Source organism: Hemibagrus wyckioides, linkage group LG11 (assembly GCF_019097595.1).
Source record: "Hemibagrus wyckioides isolate EC202008001 linkage group LG11, SWU_Hwy_1.0, whole genome shotgun sequence".
In the NCBI taxonomy this organism is placed as follows: Eukaryota; Metazoa; Chordata; class Actinopteri; order Siluriformes; family Bagridae; genus Hemibagrus; species Hemibagrus wyckioides.
The window spans coordinates 22,581,930-22,595,396 of record NC_080720.1 but is presented as its reverse complement, the minus strand read 5'-3'; the positions used below and the strand labels follow the sequence as shown (position 1 = coordinate 22,595,396).

Genomic DNA, 13,467 nt, shown 5'->3' with positions numbered 1-13,467 from the left:
TGGCGTGCGCACACACACCACAGGCGTCTGGGGTCGAGCCCCGCATAGGGCGGGGGTCCCAGAAGTTACATGATGCTGCTGTGATTAATGATGCGAACTTTGATGCTGTTGACACCAAATTTGGCCTTTGATCATGACTTACTGTAAGTAAAGGAACCACATGAATATTGGTTAACTCAAAATTGTTTTTCTTTTTTTATATTTAGTCACAATTTCCAAGCAGAAAATGAAACATAATTAATATTAATTATTAGTCAGCAAGTCAACCTATTCTGAAAATTATTCAGAGTTGAAACTCATCCGACCTTCAAAAGCATGTTAGTAGTTGTGTTCAGGTCCATAAAGCCTTTACATTTCTGAACATAGCAACAATAGGTAGATGGACTAACAAACACATTTAAGTAGCAGTATAATAGGATGCTAACTAATGAGGCCAACTTTAACATGGCTAATTAAATAAATAAATAAATGGACAGACAGTACCAGTGAAATGTGTCAGCAAGGGCAAATGCACACAGCATACTCACACTAGACAAGACCTACATGTACTGTTGAAGCTTGAACTGCTCCACTGGCATTTAGTACGCAAGGGGGGTGCTGAAAAGCAATGAAGCTTTGGACCAAAGCCAAACTTATTGACAATACCTCATTCTCAGGAGAGCCAGTTGTGCCTTGCCAATGAGTACACTCACAGATAATGACACAGCTGTGGTGAGAAACTCATTCAGAGGGCTGAAAAAGCACACTGCATGTGCTTGTTTTTGCTCCATGAGCTCTCCTTAAGCTATAAAAGTATACTGTTATTATAAACACTGCACAAAAGGTCACATCAAGTCTGAGGGGAAAAACATGCAGGTCCCTTAGTGTATTTGTGTACATGTCTGAGGTGGTGACAAGGGTGTCTTGTGTCAACAGCACTGGCATAAGTTACCACCTCGCATTTTCTCTGTGAAAGCTGCGTTCCCTTGGAAATACAAAGACAACGACAGAGGGAATACAGTTAATTGGGCAGGATGTGTGTAATGGGGTTAGGCTGTCCTGGAAAGACCTTTCTCTTTTTAATTAGTATCCTAACAAGGCCTCTGAACAAGATGTTGTGAAAGACGAGGCATTCAGTCTACCATTCCACTGTCTGACTGAAAGATATCTTCTTCACATATTTGAGTTGGTGCTTATTTAAGCCATCTCTGTATGCTATGCTCATTTGAGTCAAGGCATATAATCATACACAACAATAAATAGTGAAATGTTAAACTGACAGACAGTTTAAATTCCTGGAGCTTATTAGAAATCTCAGTTTAAAAGATACAAAGATTAATGTGTGTACGATTTCTTTATATTCAAGCATCATTACAAATGATCTACTCAGCTACTCCATATTACTCATCAACACACATTAATATAACAATAATTCTGTGTGAATGTACTGTATATCATATGAAACACTACAAAACAAATAGCTTTCATATCCCTCACACATCAGTGAGCTTTGGGTGCCCATGAACCTTTTGCTGGTTCACTGATTGTCCTTCCTTGGACCACTTTTGGTAGGTATTAACCACTGCATACCAGGAACACCCCAGTAGACCTGCTGTTTTGGAGACACACTGACCCATTCGTCTAGCCATCACAATATGGCCTTAGTCAGCCCAGATTCTTATGCTTCCCCATTTTTCCTAGTTCCAACACATCAACTTCAGTATATATAGACTGAGTGTTCACTTGCTGTTGCAATGTTTTTCATGTCACCTTTCAGTGGTTTTAATGGATGAACAAACTGATTATTTCATTATAATTATATAACATTAAGCAAATAAATAGTCACTTCACAACGCTGTTAAAAGCAGGAAAAACGGGCAAGCATAAGAATCTAAGCAATTTTTTACATGACTTCAATGTGCAGTTTTATGCATTTGAAGTTAGATGACATTTATGTAAGTAATAAAACATGGCACCACATCCTGAGCTTTTAAAACTTTATCTTTGTGTGTGTCTTTCAACAAAAAAAAGTCCTTATATATTCTTGGTGTGTTTGTGGGCTAGTGTGCAGGCATAAATGTGACACAGAGCATCAGAAACTATAAAAGGAAAGGTTAGAATTCATCATCAAGAGAAGTGATTAGACACACTGCTGTGACATTTAATCAAATCGGCGCTTGTTATTCAGTCCATAGTATGTGATTAGCATTCGGGTGACTATTTGTAGTAAACTGGGATGACATACATGTTCAAATAGAATGACATAAATGGTGAAATTTTTATTTTAATGCTGCAATTGAAGCCAAAAATATATCATTTTGGCTCTGCTTTTTGCACTAAATGGGGGTCTTGGCAGGCAGTAACAAAAGAACATTTCTGAACCAGTCTGGGTTTGTTGCACCATGTTCGACAGAGCACAAACAGAAGGCAAAATAAAACACAAAAGCAAAATATGCAGCCATTATTATAATCAGACATGTAAACAACCAAGATGGACAGAAGGCCACATTGGAAAGAAACTAATTAACCAAATGCAAGACTCCCCAAATAAACCTATCCTAATTCAGGGGGCCAAAATTATTCTGTTTTAATCCTTTTTACAAACTTTGGTGAATTTGGTAATAAACCAGTGTTTTTGTGTTTCAATTGTACTTATCCTTTTCACTTCTAAACGCACTGTATATACTGAGCACTTTAAAAGGGACACCTGTACTCCTGATCATTCATTCATCCAATCAGCCAACTGTGCGTCAGCTGCACAATGCAAAAAATCAGATACATATCAGAAGTGTCAGTTAAATATTCACAACAAACATATGATCACACAAAAATGTGATCCTGGTGACTGTAAAAAGGTTGTTGGTATCAGATGAGGTGGTTTGAGTATTTCATAAACTGGGAAATCTCCTGAGAGATTTTTTTTCACTCACATCATTCCCTAAAGTTTACTCAGAACATTGTGAAAAAACATCCAGCAAGTGGATGCTGGCAAAAGAAATCCAAAGCTTAACAGTAAATGAAAGAATTGAGGTGTCCTTGGTGTTCTATTGGCCTGTAAAAGATGCAGATGAAGAAAAAAGCTGCCTTTCAAACCACTTCTTCTAAAGAGAGACGTCAAAGGAGAACGGCCAGACTGGTTCAAGCTGACAGAAAGCATACAGGAATTCAAACAGCTCTTCACAACTGTGGTGAGGGGAAAAGCATGTCAGATTGTACAGTATTGAGATGGATGATCTGCAGCAGCAGAAGTTCATATTGGGCTCCACCTCTCTCAGCCAAGAAAAGGAATCTGAATCTGTAGTATATGCAGATTCACCAAACAGTGGACAGGTAAAGACTGGAAAAAGACAGCAGAGTTTTAGCTAGTCAACTCATTTGTTGTAGATGCAGATTTAAAGAAAGAAATGCTGCCCTTCACTTTCTTTTTACTGGGATCTCTAAAATAAGAAACCTGGTGTACGCTCTGTTAATAACATCTGTTGTCACACTCAAATGTAATGACACCAATTTGAAATATCTAACACAGTACACAGAAGTAATCTATGCCTGATTATTGGAGTGAGGTGTATTTACACCATTACAAGCCTGATCATACTATTAGTGGCTTAAAATCAAGATGAAGAAGGCTTTGATTTGTTACATACGTACACAGTACAGTGCATTAGGGTCTGGTGAAATTCTTTTCTTCACACACAAAAACAGGACTTTTGTGGAATACACAAAGCAATTAAAATGATTAATGCATTCTTGGGTGAAACTCTGGTTAACATGTTTGTTCCATTCAAACATTCAGAAGGAAACTTTGCCTTATAAAGTGTGTTAGAAATCCAAGGCTCAAAAGGAAATGAAAGAAGTGAAGTTTCCTTGGTATTATATTGGTTTGCTAAAAATGCAGATGGATAGGAAAGCAGAGCTTTTCTGCTCGTAACAGACGCTTTTCCACTATGATGTAATGGCACCCATCTGACAAGGGCTTTTTCAAATTTAGAAATTTTCTTAGTACATTAGGCATAAGTAGTTTGTGTCTGATTGCTGGAGTGAGGCTTTTTTTATTTTGTACATAATTTGAAAAAAAAATTATTTTGAACTTTATGTGGCTTAAAATCAAGAAGACTTTGGTTTGTCACATATACGGAATAGTGCATTAGGGAATATAGTCAATTCTTTTCTTCACACACACACACACACACACACACACAAACAGGACTTTCTTGTGCAAATCTCTGATTAACACACATTTGTTCCAGTCAAACTTTCAGATGGAAACTTTGGCATATACAGTGTGATAGAGATCCGAAGCTCAACAGGAAGTGAAAGAAGTGAGATGTCCTTGGTATTCTCTTGGCCTGCTAAAGATGCAGATGAAGAGAAAATCTCCCCTTCACCGCACTTCGTTTTGAAGTTTCAAAACCACAGCAGGATACCCAGCAAATAAGGGGATCAAATTCTGTTTGATGCCATTTCTTCTTTCTCCACTGCAATTCCTGATTGTGCATTGTGTGAGGGAGCTGAGGCTTTTCCAGTGCCAGCTACAGAAAGATAATATTACTGCATACATGAGGTCAATAAAAAAGAGAAGTGATTCTTTGCAAGCTTGTAATGAACTCAAATTTTCTGGGAGGTGATGAGCAGCTTGACCAGCAACTTATAAAATGATGTTGTAAAATAAGGAAAAATATATGAAACACTACACCTTAATAAAAATAAATAAATAAAGCTGCTTCAAATGTTTGTTATTCTGTTATGTATATTAACTGTAACATGATATGGTCACATAGTCTACTGTGGATGGCAAAAACAAACATTAAATGTTGGTATTTTTTTACCAGCTTTTTAAATTTTAATCTGTAAGCTTTCAACACACCATCTCCCTAGATCACATCACAATGCCATGTTTGTGTCTCATAATAAATCATAATAAGAGGTATTAACTGATATATATATATATATATATATATATATATATATATATATATATATATATATATATATATATATATATATATATATATATATGTTTGTGTGTTAGAGAAGTCTGAAGAGTTTCAATGACTTCACAGATCAAATGTTTTATATGATTTATATGAGTTACAGCAGTGTCCCAGTTTTCCCAGTGCTACAGACCAATGTATGAGCAAAAATCTCTAGACTAGCATGTACCCTGAGGCGACAAAATTCTGTCCTGGATCTAGCCTCTAAATACATTTATTCTGGTTAAATTATTGGAATTGTTGTTCACTTTTTTATTGTTATGTTCTGTCCTAGTTTTAGGCTATTAAGGAAGCATATTATAGCAGATATTGTAGGAGGTAGTAATCACTGTGCACATGAAATGTAACATGATAGCTCTGGGGAGGAGGATGGAGGAAATTTTTTTTTCCACATTGCATCAGAGTAGAAATGTGTAGAAATAATAAACAGTGGTCCATAAATTAGCTACAATAACTGTAACTGAAAATGGAACACAGACAGCTACTTAATGCAAAAAAGGAGAAATATTTATTCAGTGGTCACATTATAAGTGACCTTCCTCTCCCATCTCTGTTTGACTCATGTTGCTAACAAACTACATCTTTAATAGTTCTTGACAATTAGACTGAGTCAGCATTTAAATTGTGCGCTTATGGAAAGTGGCCATGGAGAAAAGCCAAAATTATTTTAATGCTTATGGTAATATTTGTCAGAATTATAGGATTGTAAAGGAACACTTAAATCTTGCTGTTTGTAGTCTGCTGCTACAATTATGTCCTGAAAGTGCTCCATTAATAATGTTTGCTAGATGAAGGATGGATAAAAACACACACACACACACACACACAATGGTGTGATAGTTGTTATATTAGACAGTAGGGTGTGCTGTTTTGTAACTCTAGGAATTAAAAAATAAACCCTCATCAGATCAATCCCTTCTCCCTGCTCCTAAAAGGTCATGCACCTTGTTGTTCTGTCCAAACTACAGCCACACCTGATTGTAGTCTAACAACTGCTTAAATAAGCCCTTAAATAATCCATTAAATAAGGAATCTGGGTATTTGGTTAAATGTAATGTCACAATGTATTAAAATTAACAATTTACTAAAATGTAATGCCACCCCTTTGTAATACTTAACCTCTATAAGTAGAGATTGTAATCTGTGTATAAATATTGGAGTTAGGAGAGCTGTTTGATTTTATAGGATTTGAAACATCATAATCTAGACAATAATATATAGCATTAATTTAAATATATAGCATTAATATATCTTCTGAAATAAATGTTTATATTTTTGCACTTAACTGACGGTAATAACTTAGACAACTTAGACTTATAATAACTTACTAATGTGGCATAAGCCTATACTGTAAAAAATACTAATATTAAATAAGAATACCTTGGACATATGCATATCACTAAAAATCTAACCTCAAAAAAAAAATGTTCTTTAAATTTCTTGAATAATATGTCTTTTGGGATCATTTTGATAGGCTTATTGGTCTAGTATTTATGAAAAATTTCAATGTGACTATTTTTATATTCAATAATAATAATACTAATACATGAATCAGACCCACTCCCTGGATAATCTATAAATGATGCAGTCTATTTCTGATTATATGGAGCTTGAGTTTGAATATGTATTTCGAGTATATAAATTATATACATATCATGTTTCATTTTTTTTTTTACATTTTCCATAATTTTTTTTTTATTGTTTTGAACTAAGGCTAAAAAAAAGGCTCTGTAGGTTTCAGCTCAGTGTCCAAAATTTACATATTTTGGGACATTGCAGTTATATCAAATAGTGCACGTAATAATATAGAGCTTGGAAGCTGATGAAATTACTTGAATATCAATTTTATTTATTTGAATTATATAGATTTTTTTTCAGTTTTCTTCAGTTCTGTTTTTAATAACTTTCCATTCACGTCAATGCTGAAGATTTCAGATTTAAAATTTTTTAAAGCCCTGAATATAAACAAACCACTGCCAGCAAGCTAACCAGCATAAGTACCCAGATCAATACATAAACACTTATGCTGTGCATACAATAAGCATCATATGCTTTACACCACTGAATAAAACAAGCTAATTAAGCATAACATCAAAGCTTTAAACACTTGCCTCATTTTAATTCTTTTCTTTTCCTTTTTTTTCTTTTCTTTTCTCTGTGTTTCACCACTCTACTTTTCTTTGGGAATGTAGGACAATTTACGTTTCACCTAATTTACATAAAATCTGTATTTTTTTAATTTTGTATTTTAAAATTAGGGTTCTGAATTAAAAGAAAATCTGAAATCTGGAAAAAAAACTTAAAATCCCTAGCAATTTCAAAATAATAAAAGCATTACTGATCAAACAAAAAAAAATGCATTTAATATATTATGTAATTTAATTTATTAAATACACCACAGAAAACAAATATATGTAAGTGACATAATATATAATCCAGATTTATGAAATGCATATTCAGATACTTTTTTTCCCTTTTTTATTCCAAGCTTTACAATGTTATCTGCACTATTTAATGACAGCCACTAGCCAAATTAAATTATTAGGCAATCAACTGTCACATATAATAGAACTTTGCCATCCCAAAAGACTTAAATGTCGGACACTTTGATCTGAAACCTACAGAGCCTCTGAGGTGCACATTAGTTATTAGATCTGGCACTTGGGTATGTAGGGCTCTGGGCAAGATCTTCAGAACTAGGGCTCACCGACATCTGTATAATAAAGGAAAATATATCATATAAATATTATGCATAAAATATTTGAAGAATTAGTGTATAATGTCATGATTTTCAATTAACTATAATACATCTTTGCTCACAATTAACTTTGTATCTGTGTGTGTGTGTTTTTTTTTTTTTTGTAGACTGAGGTTGGCAGTTAATCAAATAATGACATATCTAATACACCCAATACAGCTTGTAAATTAATCTATTATACATGTGGATTATGTCAATGGGCTTTAAGGTTATAAATAAAATACTTTAGAATATTTAGAGAGAGCTATATTTCACAAACTCTTCATGTCTAACAGATACATTATCACTGACACCATAGATACAGTTTTTAAAAGACACCAAGCAAATTTGAGTGTATTTAGGTCTTATTAATTTAATTCAATTCAATTTTATTTGAACTGAGCTTTTAACAATGGACATTGTCACAAATGAGCTAGACAAAAACATATAAAATCAGGATATAAATTTTAAATATATAAATTTTTCAATTGTCACCTCAGAGCAAGGCAAAACTCCCAGGGATGATATAAGGAAGAAAGAAGATTAGACAAAATTTCCCTTCTATAACTGTGTACTCTATGGTAAAAAGGTTATGTAAGCAGGAATTTCAATTTCTTTTTAATCTTTAGCCTATGGCCATTACAGTCCTATGGTTATCATAAAAATTGTAGTTCAAAGACATCTTCATGGTTTCTAAGTCGTACCATCCACAGTAATCTCACGTGTCTTTAGGCTGTCCATGTGGGGCCATCCTCACTAGCAGTAAGTCATATCCAAATGATGAGAACTTCAACCCTCCATTATATTATAAAATGCTCCTAAAAGTGTAACTGTGTGAAATGTGAGCTTCAGCTTAACTTTGTGAGATAGTGAGTTAGATTGCGGCAAGGTAAATACTAAGTTAGACTTGGTATCCACTTCCTTCATGGGCAGCATTTGATTAGCTCCATGAAATGCTTAACTTGCATGTAAAACTGCAAGCCCATCCATCATTTTGTCAGTTTCATGCACGATTGAAGTCTAAACTCCACAGAAGTCTATACAATCACACACACACACACACACACACACATGCACACACACACACACACACACACACACACATGCATGCGCACATATTCCACTTCCTCTTCATGTTCCCTTTATATAAAATCATAATCAGTAAACTTATGATTTATGTAATGGAACTAATGAAACACTGGACACCTGAATAAACACAAATTAGTAGTTTAGACACTGTCTGACTGTCTGAATGCCTGACATTTTTTCATATTTTTAAGTAACCCATGTTATAATTGCAGCAGGTTTAAAATATACTCAAATTGTAATCTACATTGTAATAGACATCATAATGATTGTCAGTGGCATTGTTACTTGCATATCCTTCAGATCTTTTTAAACTGAAGCATGCTGTTGCTCTGTTGTCGCTTGGCCAGCAGTGCTAACAGAACAAAAGAATCTTGCCTGTAATTCATTTATCTACTTTTATGTAATATATAATAGTATTTCATTAAGGTAATATTGCTTTAATCAGGAAAATTAGTTCCAGATTTTACAAAATAGAATCCAATTTAATGAAAGCTTAAAAAATAGAATTGGTAAAAATTTGATTGTCCTCACTTATCTTTTCTGTGCCAGTACAATAATGCTTCAAACTTGAAATGGGTCAATAACACATCCTGCAATAAAATACAAAATGTGGGCAGTACAATAAAAACCCCACCAATAATGCCAGAAAATTTGAAAGATGACAACTGGAAGCTTTATATCCATGAGCGTGTCTGAAGAATGGCCATGTGCAGAGTCATTAGCGATGAGAGATTCTGCTTAGAACTAGTGGGGTTTTTTGTGATGAGCCGATTGTGCCGTATGTATTTTTAATTCTTTAAATGTCTAGAAAGCTATAAAATGTTAAGACCCAAGCATTGTTCTAGCATTTGTTCTGATTTACCCCAAGAGTGAAAAATGGAGATTATAAAGATTGTATACCAATTCCACTAAAATACATCACCTAATTTTATGGCATTTAACAGATGCCCTTATACAGAGCAACTTAAGCAGTTATCAATAAATATATACTGAAATTGGTTCACTGGGTCATAATAGCTCTTTCACAGATACACTGATTTTAAATATTCTGGAGAGAGATTTTGAGTTAGTATATAAAATACACCAGTGTACATATGCATACAAGATGAGGGAGAAGCAGGGTGTGCTCTTCACCATGGATCACTTTACTTTATTCACTCCTATTGGTAAGTCTCTGCACCAAGTCACACTATATTTACATAAAGTAAAATTTTTCTCTACTTTGTCGCATTTCTGGGCACGCCCAAATCTGGCTGCCAACAGTCACATGTCACCAGCTGTCATTGAAAATAAATGGTCTTTGATCGCTTTGTCACTTTGAGTTGCTTTATGTGTGAGCATAGCATGTGAGTAGTATCAGTCTAAAGATCTCTGTGAGAGAGGTAATATGGTAAGAAAAGCACAGAGAACAATTTTTTTAAGTGCTAATTTAAGTACTTCAGAAAGAGGTAGGCCCTTAAACATTGTTTGAAGACTGAAGATTTGAAATAATTTTTAGTTTACAATGGGAAATGCGTTCTCATTTTGATTATAAACATCAGACACATCAGTGTCTGTCTCATCATCTGAGAGAAAATTCAACACCATCTCATTGTGGCATTTCTACCCATGTTGTCTTTCATGACCATCTTTTCACACAACTAATCTCTGTTCACGCTTACATCAATGGGTTGATAATCAAGGATTAATTCAGTCAGCTCTGTTGACTAAATTTCTTGTTTATCAGCTTATTTCAATGTTTTTAAATGTTGTCCGTTGTCATCTGTACAGAATGTTTACAGAAGTGTTCTTCTCTGTTTGGATTATTTGATGCCACTGTAGCATCCCTGTCTTTTTGACAGCTGGTCTCTAATTACAAACTGAATTGCTTAGTGTCTCTGGCATAAAACGATACAAAACTTGATCAAATTGTGAGAAAAGCACATTTAGCTAGGATGGTTTTAGACATCTTTAGGCAGACTGATTGTTTTTTTAAGACAAGCTTCTTACCCAAAGGGATTTTTTGCAGGCAGCAAGCCAAGGCAAGGTTAAGTTAACTAAAAAAAATTGACGTGCAGCTTTGGTAAATATATTTATAAATTCCTAAAGTTAAGGAAAGAAAAAAACTGCTAAACTTAATTTGATCAATTTACCTGATGTTCTAACATACCTGAATTCCATATATGTTGCCCCCAAAGAAGTGTTTGGGTTACAGCTATCTTCAAAAGTATTTGAACAATAAGGCAAATACCTTTGTTTTTACTATACACTGACATTTTGGTTAATGAACAAAATATGATTATGACATGACATAGACTTTCAGCATTTATTTCCTGATATGTACATCTAGCTGTGTTAAACAACTTACAGCATGGCAGCTTTGGTGACACCTGTTTTTTAGGTAAGCAAAGGTATGAGGGCAGACAGTGTTAAAGTAAATGAAAGTAAATGAAACTTAGTATTTTGTTGAATATCCTTGGTTTGCAATTACTGCATAGAATCAACGACCCATCGACGACGTTTCATAACTGCAGCATTTTACTTTTGTGATGCTTTTCCTGACTTGTGATGCAGCTTATTTCAGTTGGTTTTGGGAGGTTTCTCCCTTCAGTCTCTTCAGAAGCTGAAATGCTGCTCAATTGGGTTTAGGTCTAGTGATTGAATTGGGCCGTCTAAAACCACTTCCACTTTCCCCTCTGATAAAGTCCTTTGTTGTGTTAGCAGTGTGTTTTGGGTCCAAATGTATTTAGTGTGTAGCAAAAACATTTTTTCAATCAATGATGTAACTCTCCCTGTTAAAAACAAATCCTACTGAAATTTCAGTTTTTCATCTTGTAGACTTTTGATGAATTTTTAGAATCTTACTGGAAGTCTTGTATTTCACTGTATTAATAATGTCTTGGTATTGGAATTCGTATTGTTATTAAAAATTACAAAGATATTCTGCAAATTTCTTTGCACTTGTGACTATTACTATTTACTTAGCAAACCGTCTGTATTCATTTATGGTTAATAATTTATGTAAAACTAAGTTTGAAACAGTTTTATTTAAAGTGTACATATACAATGTTGATAACCCAAATGATTTTTTTTTTTTAATCACATAGACGTGGTACCAAATATGATTTGGGGAAAATAGAATCTTCTGCAAGCTTCTTATTGGAATCCTTTAGGATTTTCTTTTCCTTTAACAAGGATTATAAGCCTACATTTCATTGATCTTCAGTAATTATTTGGTCGAGGATTTGGTTGAGGATGATGCTTTGACCCGTGAGATCAATTGGGTGACTGTGGAAAACAAAAATAGCACAAGAGAAAGAAACATTGAATGGAACATTAAGCTGTCAACACCCATTACAATACGACAAGACGATATGAACCAATATAGTTTTTCCGTGCTGCTTCCCGAAACGGTTATTCTCATGACACGCCCATTACCGGAGGTGCAGCTGTACCTAATGCAGCACTGAGAAACAAACTCACTTAGCTATAAAAGAAAGGCAGTGGTGCCCAGTTGCTCAGTCTCTCAGTTTCAGCTCGAATAGGCTGTCGTATTCTAGCTTCATGTTTTGTCTCCTTTTATTATACACCTTTGGGTAATCGTAGGAATAATTGTTTTTCTTTGCATAGATTAGAATACATTTTTGGCACCTTTCCCCCCTCCAGCGGCCATTAGGTAGGTTATATACTTCTTTATTTGGTGGCTCTTTTGCACAGCAGTGATAGTAACACTCTTTTATCCTCCCTATATTGTTATTCGTTATTCTCTCTTCTTCATTTATCCTCTGCCATCCTTCTCCGCTTCTCGTCATCTTGCTCACTTTTTTCCCCTCGCACGCACATACGCAGAGAGAGAGAGAGAGAGAGAGAGAGAGAGAGCAGCACGCAGTTGGTGGACTCATTGCGGAGGACAGAACACGAGAGAGCATCTTCTCCGTGACACGGAATTTAACAGCATTTTCTAGCTTCACGAAGGTGCACGTGCGCGTGTGTGAGAGAGTGTGGGTGTGTGTTTTTTTTGGAAATCGGAGTTTCTTTTTTGTACACAAAGCCTAATTTCGTGCTCCAGATGAAAGCACGAGCTGTGAGGAAATGATGTTCAAAAGCGCTCTCCAAGCGGGTTCCGTCCCATGCGTGCAGCGGAATACCAAGCAATAACGCATTCTGTGAAATTGATGAAGAGGAAAAGAAAAAACCCACCACATACGTTTAGACGGTACGTATTAAACTTGGTTTGTCTTATCATCTTTATTCATTAATGTCCGAATAGCCTAATGCATGGGCACCATCTGGTCAGTCCTGCACTGCATACTGTATGTAGGCTGCTTTTAACAGTCATCCCTAAATCCATCGTTTCATCACTAATAAGGACCTTCTTGTAAATAAACTGGATTTCTATCATTATACACGCAATCCATATTGAAGTTGTGCTGAATCACTTGGTATTAGTGGCATTGTATTCCCTGTTAAAGTTCCAGTGTCCACCTTTAGCAGTGATCAGTGCTTTCCCCAGCATCCTTTAGAAAAGTATGAGGACCATCTTTTATTATTCACACAACATAACGGTCAGGGCTGAAGAAGCAGCTACACTGCTGGACACACATGGACACTGTCAGCGTTCATTCTTTCAGCACAGTAGATTTCCACCTCGAACGAGTAAATTCAGTTTTGAGATGTTAACTGAACACTAAT

The 13,467-nt window shown here is 35.0% G+C and overlaps 1 protein-coding gene across 1 annotated transcript in view; it reads left to right on the top strand.

The window, feature by feature from the left end:
* Positions 1–12,275: 12,275 nt before the first annotated feature.
* Positions 12,276–13,467, top strand: part of cntn3b (contactin 3b) — a 94,747-nt gene continuing 93,555 nt past the window's right edge. Inside the window, exon 1 of the mRNA XM_058403800.1 lies at positions 12,276–12,991. The gene's annotated coding sequence lies outside the window, so the exon portion shown is untranslated. The remainder of the gene's footprint in view (positions 12,992–13,467) is intronic.